This window comes from Cervus canadensis, chromosome X (genome assembly GCF_019320065.1).
Source record: "Cervus canadensis isolate Bull #8, Minnesota chromosome X, ASM1932006v1, whole genome shotgun sequence".
Lineage (NCBI taxonomy): Eukaryota > Metazoa > Chordata > Mammalia > Artiodactyla > Cervidae > Cervus > Cervus canadensis.
The window spans coordinates 70,021,302-70,027,536 of record NC_057419.1 but is presented as its reverse complement, the minus strand read 5'-3'; positions in this window follow the sequence as shown (position 1 = coordinate 70,027,536).

Here is a 6,235-nt window from a genome sequence, read left to right as displayed (position 1 = left end):
TAGAGGCAGGTGCCGTGACAGAAGCTTTCCATAAATACTTACATTCCACCAATCTGACAAGAAAGGGCTTATCAAACTTACTTCACAGTGGAGAGCCCAAGGCTCATAGAGTTTGGTTTTGTGCCGAAATACATAAGGCTGGTAAATGACATCAGGGAATAAACTCCTGCTCTAAACTACTTTAGCACTCCTACTGTTGTTCTCCCCCCAACCTGAGACATACCCTTGTCTTTTTTTTTTAACAAGTACTTTTAACATTTGACATTTCCTTTTCCTTATTTATTTACTATTTATTCATTCGTTTATTTGGCTGTGCTGGATCTTAGTTGCTGCACGTGTGGTCTAGTTCCCTGACCAGGGATCAAACCTGGGCCCCCCTGCTTGGAGCCTGGGGTACTAGCCACTGGACCACCGGGAAAGTCCCCACCCTGTTTCTTTTATTTCAGTGCTTTTCTCAGTACTCCAAAATTTGTCCTAGGTGATAGAAAAGAATGCCCTTGTGCTCAAGCTACTGGATCAAAGTGTGTAGCCAGAACAGTAAGAATACCAAATATACTTAACCAAAGATAGGTATCCCTTATTCATTACTCATAGTTAAGTGAAAGAAACAATATTCAGAGACAGTATAAGCATATACATTGGCCAACCGCTAGATAACCTTTGAAGACCAAGGAGTCTCCGTGTCATCCTTACAGTCTCTTCCCTGTAGAAAGTAAACCTATCAGAAGAGAAATGACATGAGAACCTTCACCTGACTGATGAGATAGATCTACTTTATTCTCCCTAAAGGACTACCACCTGTCCTGGGACTCCTGCCTTGGACTATAGCTTCTCCATCTCCCATCACTCCTGGGACAGGGACCCATTCTCTGTAGCACTGCAGAGCAAGCATAGCTCAAGAGTTTGTAGAGACGTGGAATTTCCCCAAAGGCCTTTAATCCAAGACACAGAAAGCAAGATGAGGGCCCCATGTAGGAGGATTGAGGAGAGCAACACCCCAGAATATGGAGGATGATGGTCACTGGTACAGCATTCCCTTCTGCTCTCAGAAACAGAGGAATTCAGAACTGTTAGGCTAAGCCTATTAGCCTTAGCATAGCCTCACTTATTCTTCAGGCTTCTCAGAAACCTAAGAAACTTGGTCTTGGCACAGAGTTCTGAGGTTGGTAGAGAGAATCAATCTCAGAAATGATGGTGATTAACCTGAATGAGGGTGATGGAAAGACCCATCCAGAACAGAAGGATCCTGTAAAGACCCGTCCTCATTGGCAAGCCCATGAAGTCCAGAACTATCTGGGCTGCTGTGGTTAACACTTTCAACTCAGGTCCCGGGAAGGTGGGGACATTGGGAATCAGCAGAGAATAGAGCCCCAGGAAGGGTGCAGAGTCAAAGTGAAGACTCAGGGTGTGGACATGGAAGCCCCTCAACTCACAACCAACAGGGCTATACTTAGCCCATCTTCTCCAGTGAGCCCTGGGAGGCAGAGAGAAGTGCTGGCCAGCTCAAGGGCCCCGTGACTTCTGCCTGCAGGGTTTCAAGGAGATGACCTTGGTTTATAGGCTGGCTCTTCATCAGAGAGTGGAAATCCCAGGCATGACATTTGCACAGTCCTGTATGAGGAGTGTGGCAGCCAACTACCCCATTACAGATAAATTCTTAGTCCTTCAAATGTAATGGGCCTTGGGAGGGAACAGGCAGGGATTTCAGAGTAAGTGTATCCCTTATTTCCTGAAGGAAAATGGCTTCAGGGCATTAAAGTCCTTGGACTAATGGAGGAAGCCTCTATCAGCTGAGGAAGGGTACACAGTTCCTAACAGGAGTCAACTGATGATACTGACCAACAACAAATGATCCTTCCCAGAAAGAAGGGGGCTACAGAGGGCATTGTCCCTGTTGTTGGGCCTTAGACTGTGCCATGTAGGCCTGGTGACATGGTGAGTCCTACTCACTTCCTCCCAGAGGATCACATGGAGGTAACGAACCTCATCCTGATCAAAGGGAGCAGCCACAGTTCAGCAGAAGGATGATTTCCAGGTTGTGCCAGAAGTCAAGGTAAGGAACATGAAGACTTGAAAAGACCATCTGCCTCAAAACAGTGGAGGCAGAACATATTGCTTCCACTGCGGTTAGCCTCAGAAGACCATGGCCTGTGGTGGCCCATGAGGCAAACTGCTCTTCTTCCTCAGGGATCAGGGAATTAGTGGCCTGGGTGGAGAAGCTTTAAGGAAAGTCAGGGAATGTTTCCAGTTAGTGAATATTTCAAGGTTATTTCCAAGACAGGGTGAGGACAGTAAAGAATGAGGGAACACACATACCGGGGTGGCCACACAGTATGTTCCCTACTCTCAGCCTAGAAGGCCACAGGTGGAGTTGTCAGGCCAAGGGCCCCTTCAGTTCTGACCCAGGAGCAGCAGGAAAGTTAGGACTTTGGTCTGATGGTGGTGTTCCCATGTCAACAGAGGGGGGAGTTTTGGGCTTGGCTAAGAGTCAAATTTTGGACCCTGACTTGGGACCCTGAGAGGAACCGTCTGTCATCCTCAAGGAGCTTGCCACAGCTTTCATTCTTGTGAGACTATGGGCAGGGGTGGCTAGATAAGGCCACCCTGTCTCCTCCTCCAGGCTCACAGGGACGTATGGGTCTTACTATGAGGAGGTAGGCCTCAGGTCAAGAAGGAGGGGATTCCCCAGGCCTCACCAGAAGTCAAATTGTGAAGTCCAAGTGAAGGTTGAGGGGTGTACTCATCCCTGAATAGAGGGGACTAAAGAGAGTCATGCCCTGCCCTTTGATGTCAGTTCTAGAAAGCTCAGGGGAAGACTGTCAGGCAAGGCTCTCCCTCACATCTTTATACCAGGCCTCCTCCTTCTTGTTGAATTGCTAAGCCATGTCGGACTCTCTTGTGACTCCATGGACTGTAGCCCACCAGGCTCCTTAGTCCATGGGATATCCCAAGGAAGAATTCTGGGGAGGGTTGCCATTTTCTCCTCCAGGGGATCTTCCTGACCCGGACACTGAGTCTGCATCTCCTGCAGCTGCTGTATCACAGGCGGACACTTTACTGGTGAGCCACCGGGGAAGCCCTATGTCAGGCCTAAGGGAGGCCAGATCTTCGTTGGAAAGTACAGCCACCAGTCATGAGAAAGGAGGGATATGCTGCCTGCCAGGCACTGTGGCAGATGCTTTACAGTTACCACCACATGCCACCAGTCCTTCCAGGCAGGGCTTGCCAAACTCCCTTCAGAGTTAAAGAGCCCAAGGCTCTCTCAGAGAGTTTAATGACATGACAAACTTCCCATGGCTGCTCAAGTGACAGGGATGGGCATAGCCCCCTGATCTGAGTTACTCTAAAGCTCACCCTCTCACTCCTGCAAGCCTGAGCTGACCTTGTACCCTTAATTACCTTCTTCTCATTATTGTGAAATGTATGAAGCATTAAGAAGAGGGACTCTCAGGTTGACCTATTATATTGAAATACATAGCCGGAGCAATAGTAGTAATAATGCCATAACAAATGTGACATATGAAGAGAGGAAAAAAGAGATAGTATTTGCTGACAGTAGGATCATCTATCCATACATATGAGGTTTCAAACATCTTAACAGATCTGAAAGTTTTAAGTTTCAGATAAGCTTATAAGATCAGTAAGGGACTCAAAAAAATCATCTCACAGCCATTTCTTTGTATAAAGAAATATCTATTAGATCTAAAAGATAAAGTTTACTTATTAGAACAGAGGTTTCCTGAGAAGTCTGGCTGAAGGAGAGAAGGGACAGGTTACCACGTTTTGTTTCTCTCACAGGTCTCTACCTGGGCCCCCTTACTTATGCCATGGATTTCCCATCTCTTATCGCTCCTAGGACAGGGATTCATTCTCTGCAAGGTTTGGAGCAGGGAAAGTGATCGGGGCTTTTCAGGGATGTGGCATTTCCCAAGAAGCCTTTAATCAAAGGGGCAAGGGCCTATAGGAGGACACCCATACGTCTGGACTGAGGAATGCAACACCCCAGAATATTAGGTGTAAGAAGGTTCCAGGCAGCACTCTCAAGCTGAACATCTATTTTCTCTGTTGTGTCAGTACAATTGTCAGGGGCTTGAGACCTTTGGTCTAAGGAGGGCAATCTCAGGTCAGAGTAGGAATTGTCAGATATATATGTGAAGCCCCTTAAAAAGAAGTGAAAGAAATAGCCACTCAGAACGACTGGGGTTCTGTAGTGTCCACTTCCTGCTGTCAGCCCTTGGAGGTCCTGAATTCCATCATCGGATGAGGTAGAGAGAGGCCTCGAGAGCTAAGAGAGAGTGCTACTGCCATGGGCAGGGCACATTCCAGATCTCAGTCCTCTAGCTCCTCCCACATAGTGACATCCAGGACAGATCCTTCATCTTGAGGTTGAAAAGAGAAGGAAGTATTTGAAGTAATTGAGTGCCAAGATGGAGCTTAAGGGAACACATTTTATGTCTTTTTTTGTTCTTGCTTGACCTCAGTAACTGGGAGATGTATCTTTTTCTGTTTAGGGCTTTCTTTTTGGCACTATTGAAATACTCTTCTTGTAATTGAAGGTTAATTTGACTTCCATATTTGTGTTTATGAACAAAGTATATCCCATTTATTGCTGTATTTCAGTATAAGTACAAAGGTTTTTATATTTTGTATAATGAGTCAGAAATCCTTGAATCTCCTTTTGTGGTTCAGAACAAGATGACATGTCAAGAGAATTGGGAGTTTATTGCCAATGATAATGGACAATGAGTAAAATTGTTCATATCAGGAAATTTAAAAAAGGGTCTTGTCTGTGTGGCATCTGCAATACAGTGGGAACAGGAATTCCCAGCCCCTGTTTCCCCTCAGCAACCCAGATTTTAAAATTATATAAGTAGCAAAATAACCTTTATAGAAGGTCCAGAATCCAATTAAGAAATTGCAGTACCACAGGTAAGCATAAAATTTAGATCATCTGCACTTGAAATGGGTAAAAACAACACACACACACACACACACACACACACACATACACACACACTTATGGACCATGAATAGCACTATTCATCTCTGATGAACAGTTTCTATGCTAAACTGTTATCTCAAAAAATGTGATCACCAATGGTTCACAGCTATTTCTTACTCTGTTTAGTACAATACCATAAACTTTGAGTAACACAATAGGACTCATGTGAAGTGCTGCTAGTGGTGCTGGAAGTGCTCTCAAGAAGCAGAGAGAAGTCATGACATTATGCAAAAAAGTTGAATTGCTAATTGTATACTAGTTTGGATCTGCAGTCGTGGTTGCCACCATTTCAAGATGAATGAATCCAGCATAAGGACAACTGTAAGAAAAGGAAATTTATGAAGCCATCACTGCAGCTACACCAGCAGGTATGAAAATCTTGTGATTTTTGTGAAATACATTTTTATCTTATATTGAAAATATATCTTGTATGTGGGTGCAGGATTGTTATAAGCAAGGCATATCTATAGACTCTAATGTGATTGAAGAAAAATCAAAGTCATTATGACAACCTAAAGCAAAAGTGGGTGAAGGATCTAAAGCTGGAAAATTTAATGCCAGTGAAGGATGATCTGATAATTTCAGAAAAAGGTTTGACTTTAAAATATCAAAATAATAGGGGAAGCAGGTTTTGCAAACAAGAGACAACAGTGGTTTCCCAGATGCCATTAAGAAAATCACTGGGTATTAATTTTGTATCCTGCAAATTTACCAATTCATTTTGAGCTCTAGTAGTTTTCTCGCAGCAACTTTAGGCTTTTCTATGTCTAGTATCATGTCATCTGCAAACAGTGCCAGTTTTATTCTTTTCCAACTTGGATTCGTTTTATTTTTTTCTGTTCTCTGATTGCCACGGCTAGGACTTCTGAAATCATGTTGAGTAAAAGTGGAGAAAATGGACAACTTTGAAATTTTCATATTAAGTGGAGTCAGACAAAGACAAATACCACATCACTCAAATATGGAAATATAATTTTAAAAAATGATAAAAATAAACTTATCTACAAAATAGAAAAAGAGTGAACAGATATCAAAAAATGAACCTATGGTTACCAAGGAGGAAACATGGCAGGGAGGGTTAAATCAGGAGTTTGGGATGAACATATAAACAGTACTGTATTTAAGATAGATAGCCAGCAAGGATCTATTGTATAGAACAGGAAAGTCAATGTTCTGTGATAACTTATATGACCAAAGATTCTCTAAAAGAATGAATATATGGATATGAATGAC